Genomic DNA, 11,519 nt, shown 5'->3' with positions numbered 1-11,519 from the left:
TCAAAGAGGAAAGTCTTAAGTCTAGTCTTAAATGTGGAGACAGTGTCTGCCTCCCGGACCGTAACAGGAAGATGATTCCACAGGAGAGGAGCCTGATAGCTGAAGGCTCTAGCTCCTGATCTACTTTTGGAGACTTTAGGGACCACGAGTAACCCTGCGTTCTCAGAGCGCAGTGTTCTGGTGGGATAATGACGTTTATGTGGCTCCGTGTCTCCAAACAGTTCCGCTTACTCAATCTTCACATGCAGATGATTCCGTGTCTCCAAACAATGCCGCTTACTCCGCTATCCATACACGGCTCTCCTCTTCCGGGCTCCTGCCTTAATTTAAAGTTACTGCAGGTGTGCATATCTATGGCGGCGCAAACCCACATAATCACGGACCATCTAACCTGGGAAACATCTGACACCTTGAGGAATCGACGGGTAACTGCAGGGATGAGTCATTTAACCAAAATACATAGAAATTAACCCAACAAATTTACAAAATGATGGAAACCCAAATAAACAAGGAAAAATTTAATAACCAAAAATGTGAGCCATGGGGTCAGTTAAAATCACTCTTGTTATTGGAGGTTACAAGGATTTTGATATTGTATGAATCAAAAGCATGACAGTTTTGGTATACTTTTCTTAAATGAAGGGCAGCAAAGTCAAGAGATGAAGACCCCAGCTACTCTGTAAGGTCAAGAGATGAGGACCCCACTGATATGGAAATTATGTATAGACAAAGTGTCATTATTTTTTAAGTGCAAGTTTAGTTTTTTGCTTTCCTTAACAGGTCCTAAACAGCTGCCTTAAGGCCATAGACGAGCTGGCCATTGACCAGGTAGTATACGTTTTCTGGTAATAGTGTTAATAATCTTTTCTGGACTGAAATAACAACTGTCTTACAGGGCATCAAAGTATTCTCAGGAAACAGCTTTGTCACTCAGACTTGGTTTCCACCTCCGTCACAAAATCCAATACCCCACCTCCCGGTACTTACGCATAATTGTTATTCTCATATTTTCTGACATTATATGGGATTCATTGAATGTGAACTAATAATTTTGCTATCTTTCAGGGTAAACCAGGTGATCTCCAATGGATTCTGGTGCCCTGGGCGCCACACAGGAAGAATTTATTTTTCTGTAATGCTTGATGCTTTTGTTGAATGTTACCAAATACCTTGCTGTAATCTATTAAGTATTATACAACAGTTAGTTCCGACTGAGTAATTTGATTGGATGAGAGGCATTCCGTGAGTGCTGATATAAAGTATAACATCACTGGGACATGTAACAGTAAAATCACTCTGCTCACAGGTGTTATAAATATAAATACAACCGTTAATTAACCAACTGTCACACTCGCTACGCAAACTGACACTATAGCGTTACACCAAGAAGATGGATATTTTCCCCAAAATTACATTTGAATTAAATTATGAGTGGTCGTCAGGAGAGGACAAGGAAAAAGGAAAGCCAGGACTCTTCTGTGCAGACCTCCAGGTGTGTTTGAATCCAGCCGTGCCAACATCCAGGTTTGCCAACGTTTCATCAACCGAACTGGGTGAAGTTACACAGTTGCAGATCAATATAAATACAAAGTAGCTTGTGAATTCCTGGTGTGTGTGCTGCGTTGCCTGGCAACAGACCAGGGGAACTGTTTTTTTTCGCGGAGCTACATAACATACTTAAATAATTTATTTCATCACCTTTTGTTAACATTTCCTTACTCAGCATTGCTGTTTAAGCAGTTGTTGAACTGTTGTATAAAAGTAATATCACACTCGAGGTCGTGATGTTGTACTGTATATCGTCATGGCTGTAACTGTCTTCCTATGACCAAATCACAGCTGTGACGATATACAGTACAACATCACTCCCTCTCGTGTGATATTGCTTAATTGCATCTTCTCATACTGTACTGTAATTTTAATATTTTTAGTATGTCAGCTCAAATAGTGTGTTGGATTTGTTGTGGTAACTGTTTTACAGATAATGAAGCCACAAGAGAGGGAAATCTTTTACTTAGATTCCCTAAATGGCACTGGCTTTCGAGATAAAGGCCAAATGGAAACATTAAGGTTTTCAAGGACAGAAACTGTGTTTCAAGGTTCTGTTCTGAAATTTCTGTTCTTTTTGTCTATGGCGCAGTGTTCAGCATTACATTTAACTGCAAACAGAAACATAACATGTAATTGAACAAAATACTGGACTGAAACTGAGCCAAAGACATTTAAAATGGGAATGTTCCGATACCACCCATTTATTAACTTTTCTGTTTGTTCTTAAAATCAAAGTCTTGGCCAACCTGTTCAGCATTATTCCACTGTTGGTGGTTCACTCAGTTCTGCAATGTTCCAAAGTTGGTCATTCCACCACTTTGACAATGTTTAATCAGTTTTACAATGTTACACTTTTAAGTTTTCTTGTGTGTCCTTATCTAAGCCGTTGTTGCTTTGCTTGTCTCACCTGGACACTGGAGAGAATTCTGTGCAAATGACATTCAAGTTAGTAATTATGATTCACACTTATTCAGTTTGATTCCTAAACTGTGTCTTTTTATATATCAAGATGTATTATACTCTCACCTACCTGGACATACCAAGACAAGGGGCCTCCAACAACTGTGGAGTGTTTGTGCTGATGGTAATTTGATCAATCCTTTCTTTACAGTTTTGGAATTGTAATTGCCATTACAACTTTGTGTATTTGTCTCAGCAGTACGCCCTCTACTTTGTAATGGAGGCAGCTTTTGATTTCAGTGAGGTAGGCCACAAAGAGACACCTTTGATCATCCCTTGTGTTGTCCCCGTTTCAATCAATCGTGTATCTTTTTTGTGCAGTTGGACATGGAACATTTGAGGAGATGGTGGTGCATGCTACTCATTGACAACTTCCCTATGACAAATTTTTCGCATGTTTCATCTTGTATTTTCTGTTGTAGTATTTTTTTATGTCTTAGTCAGGCCAAAATTGAATGAAACAGTAAACCACCCGTTGAGTGATTCATATATAACTTCTTGTCACTGATAGATTGGAAGGTGTCAAAAGATGGAGAGAAAGGGAAGACTGTTCCACGGTAAGTTAACAAGTAGGTACGTTTGGTACTTTCACCAACAAAAAATATATTCTTTTAACATGTATTGCACTCTATAAATCAAATCCCAGCTGAATGGGATAAATATTAAAGTTCCTTATTTACATAGAGATGACTCTTACATGGATTTGATATGATGACCCATCCAAAAAAAGAAAAGTTGTGTTGTAAAAGGCACCATGCCGCCTGTTAGGACAAGTGTATATAAAATTAAATGTCACAAACCAATTCAAATCCAGAGCAGCTCCATACAGTTACTTTTACCTCTTACAGCAATTAGGAGACACATGGCATGATGCAAGAACAATTGCTTTCCCATGCAGTAGTAATTCCCTCTCTCTGGTGTCGTTCAGAATGAGGGCCCACTGGCAAAGAGGGCAGCCACAGAAGAAACCATTATTCTCTTAGTTGGTGTTTTTTCCTCTGCTAGCCAGCCTCCACCATTACCTCCTGGCCCCCTTTTGTTTTTGCTTGTGTTTTTGCCTTTTTCGACCTGGTGTCATTAAACACTGTAAAACTTCTTTTCAGTCTCCTGCTATTTTTCGGCCCAAACTAACCCAGACCTTAACAGAATTATCTGGCCAACATGGACCCGGCAGAGACTTAAACAAGTCCTCTCGAGACAAGGAGTGATGATTGGGCAGCATGACGCAACTCTCCATAAAGTTATGGAGAGCCTCCAGCAACTTACCACCAGCGTGAACCAGCTCGGCAGTCAGTTGGAGTCTGTAACTACCCAGCTTTCCACCACACCTTCCACTGTGTGTCCCTGCCGACGCTGGACACATCTTCTCCAGCACCCTCCACTCATCTGCCCTGTGAGCCCTACATCCCCATCCCTGCCAGGTATGCAGGTGACTTAGGGACATGTTCGCATTTTTTGCATCAGTGTTTGTTAGTTAGTTTATTAAGATCCCCATTAGCAGCAAAACTGCAGCTATTCTTCCTGCGCAGCAATGGTCGGGGCCGGGCAATTATAGGCAAAATTAGGCAATTCTGAGCAACAAGCAGAGTGTAGGAAGATGTGTTTCCAGTTGAGGACATCTGCATGGGACTGGACCTTTATGAAAAGTTTGGGTAGATTTCTCATATGGAAATGCTGCACAAGCTGAGCATTGAACTCACAATCTTCAACACCAAGAACCATCCTCTATCTCACTGAGCTAATTGGCAAACTGAAATGTCACATGTAGCTTCACAAATTGACTAAGCCAGTCACCTGTGTGCAAGACAGCAGCTGTTAGTGTGTAAAGGCCAGTGGCGATTGCTCTAAGACTGCAAGGGAAGCTCAGCTTCCCCTAAAATGTCAAAAAATAAGTGGTCAAATATGTACTGTTGTTTTTACATTTCATTGACTAAATATGCACTAGAACGCGTTCAACTTTTGTTCAGAATCAGCTACTTATCACAGGTCACTGACGCAACTTTCTTCTCACTCACTCCCGTAGCGTCACAGTGCATTACACAGTGCTGAAGCCCAAAGACTTCAGTGGGGAAGCATAGAGTGGGTTTTTCCACTGCAGCGAAACTAGACAGTCATTGGATAAATGCTCGGTTTTGTCCCGCCCATTGGACGCTCAGCGTCTCTGGGGGTCTATGGGGCAGTGGGCTGGCCTCGGCTGGCCTGGACGCTGGGCTTCTGCATGATGATTGGATGATCTGTCTGAGGCTGAATCCCTTTTTGATTGACAGTGAAATGAACGAATCAGCGATCTTGAAATATAAACCACCACCGGAGCATTTTTCAAGTTACATTCCGTTGTTCCGAGTTGATCTGGAGACTTTTCCAATCCTCTTAGTGACTTTTTCTTTGTTAAAAACGACTAGCGACAAATCTAGTATCTTTTTCTGGTGTTATTGGAGACTTTACTCGTGTTTGGAGACTCTGACTTCTGTCGCTCTGCAGTTACTGTCCCCAATGAGCAGCGGGTGCTGCCGTGAGCCCCTCCACTGTCCCAAAGCACTCACAGGCGGTCACACTAGCCTCACGCAGCAGCCCCAGAGGGTAGAATTTACGTATAAAAATCAGACACATTTTATGATGTAGGCCGAAAATGAGCTTCCCCTCCTTGAAAGACCAGCACTGGTAAAGGCAGATTTCAAACGGCTGTCAAAAACTCAGTTATTAAGACAAAAATCCGAAAATACACAAATTGCATCTAGACAGCATGGAGATGTTGGTAATTTGTTTTTAACAATGATTTATTGGCTCCATAAGTGAAAAACTGATGTTTAAAAATGCCATTTTTGCATTGACTCCAATTGTTCGCATGAGAGCGAAATTCAAAATGCTGTAAAAAAAATTCAGTTTTTGAGATAAAATTCTGATATTTTCCAAACATCATCAACCATGACTCCAAAATTTTGTCATTTGTTTTAAATGAACATTGAAAATGTATTTAGCAAAAATTTGCAAGTATGTGTTTACAATACCGTTTACAGTCAAACATTTTGATGCACTGTAGGCTAAATTTTCGATAAATCAAAAATCTGTGTGGATCGTTTGTGTAGGACAGTCTGAGGATGCTGGCAGCTTAGGCTGCCCGGCCCCTAATTATACATACAAAGAAAAGATAAGAAAAACATTATAAAAGCATTAAAAAACAAAAATACAAAACAATGTGAGCTTCACACTTCATCATATCTTAATATACACTTACATACAAAACATTATTATGAAACACTATATTATACACATAACATTATACATTATACTTTATACATTATTTTATATATAATATACTATATACTATGTACTATATATACATTACAACCATACATACTATATACATATCATATATATACACAGACACACACATATATATATATATATATATATATATATATATGTGATAAGCCAAGTCTTATGTGTGTCAGTTACACACTCCCCTCCTCTGTTCAGACTTAACACAAGAGATGCAAGACTGCCCCCTTCAGATCATATCTCCTAGTTATCTGCAGGCATAGAGCACCTCACACTCATAAAAAGTTCAGTCAACTGCAGTATTTTGATTGGATCAGTATTTCTTTTTTTTTCTTTTTTTGCTGTTTTTGTCACTTAGAGTTGTCTTGCATTTTAAATGGACAAAAAAAAAGAGAAAACAGAAAAACAGAGAGTGCTCACATAATTAGTTTTCCCTTTTGATTTTGGGACACACACAAAGGATGGTATTATCCATCTGTCCGTTTCTCTACTTGCTTATTTGTAATGGGAGAGCTGAAGCCTTGTAGAGAAGGTGGATAGTGTACACCTTCAACTGCTGGCTAGGTGGCTATGGTTCAGGGGATAGAGCTAAGGCCTGTACAATGAAGCCAGTTCAAGTTATCCAGGATATTTTTTGGTTATTTGGCTTCACTAACCCTAACATTGGCTGTCGGGATAAGCGGTACCACAAAGCTGGTTATCATTTAGTTTAGTCATCTCTGGGTTTTCCTATTCAGCTGCAAGCACATTCATGTGAAAGAGGCGGGGGTGATGATTATGAGCGCCATCATCAGAACCACAAACGGGGTAGGCTACTTCATATCATATGAGATGAAACGATACTGAAAGTGACTTAAATTATGTGCAGAGAGAACTAGAACTGGTAGCTATTGGTTGTAAAACACAATGGAGACATACCTTGAAGCCTCATGTGATTTTTCTGTGGTTTTGCCCAAGAGCTTTTTATATAAGGAGAGTAAAACAATGTAATGAACGTATGAGTATGAGTGAAAAAATAATCAACACAGACATATCTATGTAGGAGCTTACTGTGTATTATAACACTTCTACAAAACCTAAATTGACAAGAAAAATAGTTTTTTTCTCCCTTAAGACAACATATGAGTCATGTTTTTCATTTAAGTACATTTATAACAGTCTATGATGACAGTAAGGGAATGAAAAATCCATTAAAAGTGAGGAATGATTTTTGATACAAGACCCATAAGCCTTTGTCAATCGCTGGCCTTTTAACAAACTTGAAACCACAGGAAATTTTAGTGGCGTATGTTCCTTCAGCTCAGGCTGTGGTTGGCTTTCAAGGCCATAGCAACAGCACTGGAAGCACCCATTGGCTCAGTGAGGTCTTAGTAGTACACCCTGGAGTTCCCCTACATCATTGCAGCACCCTGCTAGGTTTGTTTATATGCAGACCTGGAGATATGGATAACGTGAGCATAATTAGACAGCATCAGTTTGATACACCACCACACACCAACGTTAATTTTAGGAAGTAGAAAGTCCCTGTAGGGTGGGTGAGAGGGGTCGTGGATTAGTCCATTAAACACCTGATTTTCAGGTGAGGGAAGCCCAGTGTTCACTTCCCATATGAATGTTGAGCCAAACCATGATGTTTTTTTTTTTAAGCCTAACCTCATACCTTTGTTGCCTAAATCTAACCACGTGCTTTTGTTGCACAAAGAAATAAACCTAATAAACAATTACACATGTATGCAACTAACAAGCAGAAACTGTACATTTCCCGTGAAAACAGAAGTGTATTGTCAAAGACACAATGCATGTAACAGGTGTAAATTGACATGGCATCCCAGAACGTCAACATCAGACGCGCTCAGGATACCTAGAATGTCATGAAGACATGAAAGTCCACTGATTAAGCCACAATATGTGATGAATTGGGAGTGTGAACATGTTGACTCTCCTCTTCATTTTGTCCTCATCCCCTCTTTTCTTTTTTAAATAGTCACGTATTAATTCTTATATCTTCTGATAAGATTTAATTTTTCTTAAAGATTCCCAGAGAACAGACGCGTGCAGCGACTGCAGCTCTGTGCACTTCTTCTTCCCTTTTGTGCAGCACCAAACAGCATGACAGATTTGTTCAAATGATTTATCAGAGCCACGGTGTGGGAGATGTAAACATTATTTGAAGGTGAGTTTTGGTTTATAAAGACTCGTAGAAGTGGGAAAGCAGATATGTCTCTGCTCACACCAGGCAGTTATGGACCCTAATCTACTAGAGCTGGAGGGAGATGGTTAGATTTTATGCCAGATAAGCTCATTTGTTGTTAAACTTAATGCTGGTTTTTTGCCTTAGTTAGGTTGGCTGTATTGAGATGTTTTAATTTAGTAGTTTAATTTCACATGGCAGGGGCGGCACGGTGGTGTGGTGGTTAGCACTGTCGCCTCACAGCAAGAGGGTTGCCGGTTCGATCCCGGGTGTGGGAGCCCTTCTGTGCGGAGTTTGCATGTTCTCCCCGTGTCTGCGTGGGTTCTCTCCGGGCACTCCGGCTTCCTCCCACAGTCCAAAGACATGCAGATTGGGGACTAGGTTAATTGATAACTCTAAATTGTCCATAGGTGTGAATGTGAGCATGAATGGTTGTTTGTCTCTATGTGTCAGCCCTGCGATAGTCTGGCGACCTGTCCAGGGTGTACCCTGCCTCTCGCCCGATGTCAGCTGGGATAGGCTCCAGCCCCCCCGCGACCCTCAAGAGGATGAAGCGGTTAGAAGATGAATGAATGAATTTCACATGGCAACACTGTTGCTACCTGGCCATTCCCCCTCTCAGCCAAGGGGTGAGAGCAGCAAAAGTATGTGTACACCTGAACATTACTCCCATATATGATTGCTGAACATCTCATGCTAAATCTATGGGTATCAATCTTCTTCTAAGCAGCACTCTTGTGGGAAGGCCTGACAGAGCCGGGGTTGAGGTCAAAACGAGCACAGTGAATAAATGAAACTTACAAAACTGCTCTTAACAAAACACAGACACTGACACAGTGGTGATGCTGGCTGATGCAGTGCAGCACCAAGGGACTGTTTGGGAGGGTTGAATGCTAACATCTGACATTGCTTCAGGTCTGCACATCGTCTCTGTGAACACATATTTTGCCGTATGGATCTTATCTTCTTTAGGAAAAAAAACCTCCACTTATGTAATGTGAAAGGCCCGTCACCGGATCCTCAGTCTGTATCCTTCTAGGAAAAAGATGGAGTCAGCTAGAGCTTGTCCCCACCCTCCAGTCTAAATGGAGGGATTCCTGCGAGCATACACATCCTTAATCATGTCTGTACTCGGGGTCATACTCTGGGACAAACTAAGGTTAGAGAGAAAGAAAAAGAGGCAGTCTTCCTGTTTACAAGTGGGAGGCACTTGTGGCCAAATCTGGTCAGGATGGGAGAAGCGACACAAACAGAGCTCAACCACGGGGTTTGGACCTCAGCCCGAAAACAGAGACAAAATTGATAGTGTTTATGCTGGGGAATTCACTGCAGGGAAATTCAGAAGGAATACAGGATGTGTGTTAATTTGCATGGACATTTTTCTTAAAGTGTTTTTTACAGGGTGTTGAATCCATCTCCCCTGACAGCATTGGAAAGCTTATCTAAGGCAAACATGTAACATCTGACACAGAGGCCAAAAGTCCACCATGATCACTACATCTAACACTGGGAGATGTGGTAGGCGAAAGAGGTGAGTGGTTGCTCTATGTATTCAAACATACATCAATATAATTATCACCAAGGAAGGAAATGTTACATAGTCTTTAATGTTACATCTAAATCATTAAAACATGTTTCGACCACTGTAGGTCTTCTTTGGGCTTTTAAAAACAGATAACCATGGCCTCGCCCATATAGTAGCAACAGCCACTGGATGGCCGCTGTAGCGACCAGCAGAAGTAGTCGTATGTTTTAACTGTTGTTTTTTTTGTGGTGTCGTTTTGACTGTTGATGAATGGTGATCTCTTAATCCGACTCTCAACTGTCAACCATAGATGTGACATATTGTTTTTTGGTGCTCCATGCTGGCTCCAAGACAAAAAATGTTCGTTCAAGGAAGCGGGGAAGGAGAGGAGGGGTGTGCCCAAAGATTACAGAGACAGCTTCTGTGTCGGATTCCTCCCCACGCTGTCATACTTGCCAACGCTCAGTCCTTACAGAACAAAATTGATGAACTTCGGGTGAGTATTATGTTCCTTTCAGAGTATAGACACAGTTGCATCATTTCCCTCACGGAAACCTTGCTTAAAGACCATGATTCTGACGCTGATCTGGAAATCGATGGCTTTGGGCTCCCCTGACGTCTGGATCAAGATGCACAGGTGACAGGCAAGTCACGGGGGCAAGGGAGGGGGCATGTGCCTGGTGGTGGTTACTGGTGGTGTAACACACTGGTTGTGAAGGAATCTGTATGTACTCCTGATATTGAATACCTATCTGTGTCATTTTGGCCGTTTTATTTGCCACATGAATTTCCACAATTTTTTTTTTGTTACTGTTGGCGACCTTGGTCAAAACTGTGCAGCGTCTACAGTCAATTTGCCCGCGCACCCAATTTTATCATGGGGGATTTCAATTATTGTTCTTTGTCCCAAGTCTCTGATCCACTTCTCCCAGTATGTCACCTGTCCAACCAGACAAGATAGAGTGCTGGACCAGTGACATGGCTGCACTAAAGTTGCTTATAAATCCTACGCTATTGCTCCTCTGGGTTTGTCAGATCACAGTGCTGTTCATTTGGTCCCCACTTATCAATCAGCTCTGAAAAGAGGAAAAGTTGAACACAGAGTTCAATCAATTCAATCAATCAATCAATTTTATTTATAAAGCCCAATATCACAAATCACAATTTGCCTCACAGGGCTTTACAGCATACAACATCCCTCTGTCCTTAGGACCCTCACAGCGGATAAGGAAAAACTCCCCAAAAAAACCCTTTAACGGGGAAAAAAAACGGTAGAACCCTCAGGAAGAGCAACTGAGGAGGGATCCCTCTTCCAGGACGGACAGACGTGCAATAGATGTCGTACAGAACAGATCAGCATAATAAATTAACAGTAATCTGTATGACACAATGAGATAGAAAGAGAGACAGAGAGAGAGAGAGAGAGACAGAGAGATGCAGGACAGACGGTAATGACAGTAGCTTACAACAACATTAATGAAAGTAATAATATTATAGTTATAGTTCTGGCTACTGTGGTACAATATGTTGAAATTATATATTAATAGCAGTATACATGTGTGACAATAATCATATGTGTATAATAACAGTAGAAGTATGACTAATGACTAATGATGGCAGCAGCAGCAGGAGGCATCTGGCAGAACCACGGCAGCAGCACGCTATCCAGGCACCGCTGCGATATGAGTTAATCTGAGAGACAGTGGAGCACAAAGGCTCTGGAGAAGAAGCCGAGTTAGTGACATTCAGAATGGCCGAGTTAGCAAGATGCAGTAATAGGGTACGAGAGAGAGAGAGAGAGAGAGAGACAGAGAGAGAGAGAGAGGAGAGAAGAGAAGGTGCCCGGTGTATTATAGGGGGGTCCTCCGGCAGACTAGGCCTAAGTCAGCCTAACTAGGGGTTGGTACAGGGCAAGCCTGAGCCAGCCCTAACTATAAGCTTTATCAAAGAGGAAAGTCTTAAGTCTAGTCTTAAATGTGGAGACGGTGTCTGCCTCCCAGACTGTAACAGGAA

General features: G+C 41.5%; 1 protein-coding gene across 4 annotated transcripts in view; it reads left to right on the top strand.

The window, feature by feature from the left end:
- LOC126399933 (glucagon-like peptide 2 receptor) overlaps nt 1-11,519 on the top strand; it is a 346,627-nt gene that overhangs the window by 214,383 nt on the left and 120,725 nt on the right. The window contains exons 1-2 of one of the 4 annotated variants that reach the window (XM_050060282.1): nt 9,232-9,512; nt 9,817-10,002. The exons of 2 other annotated variants lie outside the window; for them this stretch is intronic. The gene's annotated coding sequence lies outside the window, so the exon portion shown is untranslated. Of the gene's footprint in view, nt 1-9,231; nt 9,513-9,553; nt 10,003-11,519 lie in introns of those variants that run through there. One more of the 4 variants, XM_050060285.1, reaches the window with a different exon arrangement.

This window comes from Epinephelus moara, chromosome 13, assembly GCF_006386435.1.
Source record: "Epinephelus moara isolate mb chromosome 13, YSFRI_EMoa_1.0, whole genome shotgun sequence".
NCBI lineage: Eukaryota > Metazoa > Chordata > Actinopteri > Perciformes > Serranidae > Epinephelus > Epinephelus moara.
The sequence above is the reverse complement of the archived record's forward strand: the minus strand, read 5'-3'. Positions and strand labels throughout refer to the sequence as shown.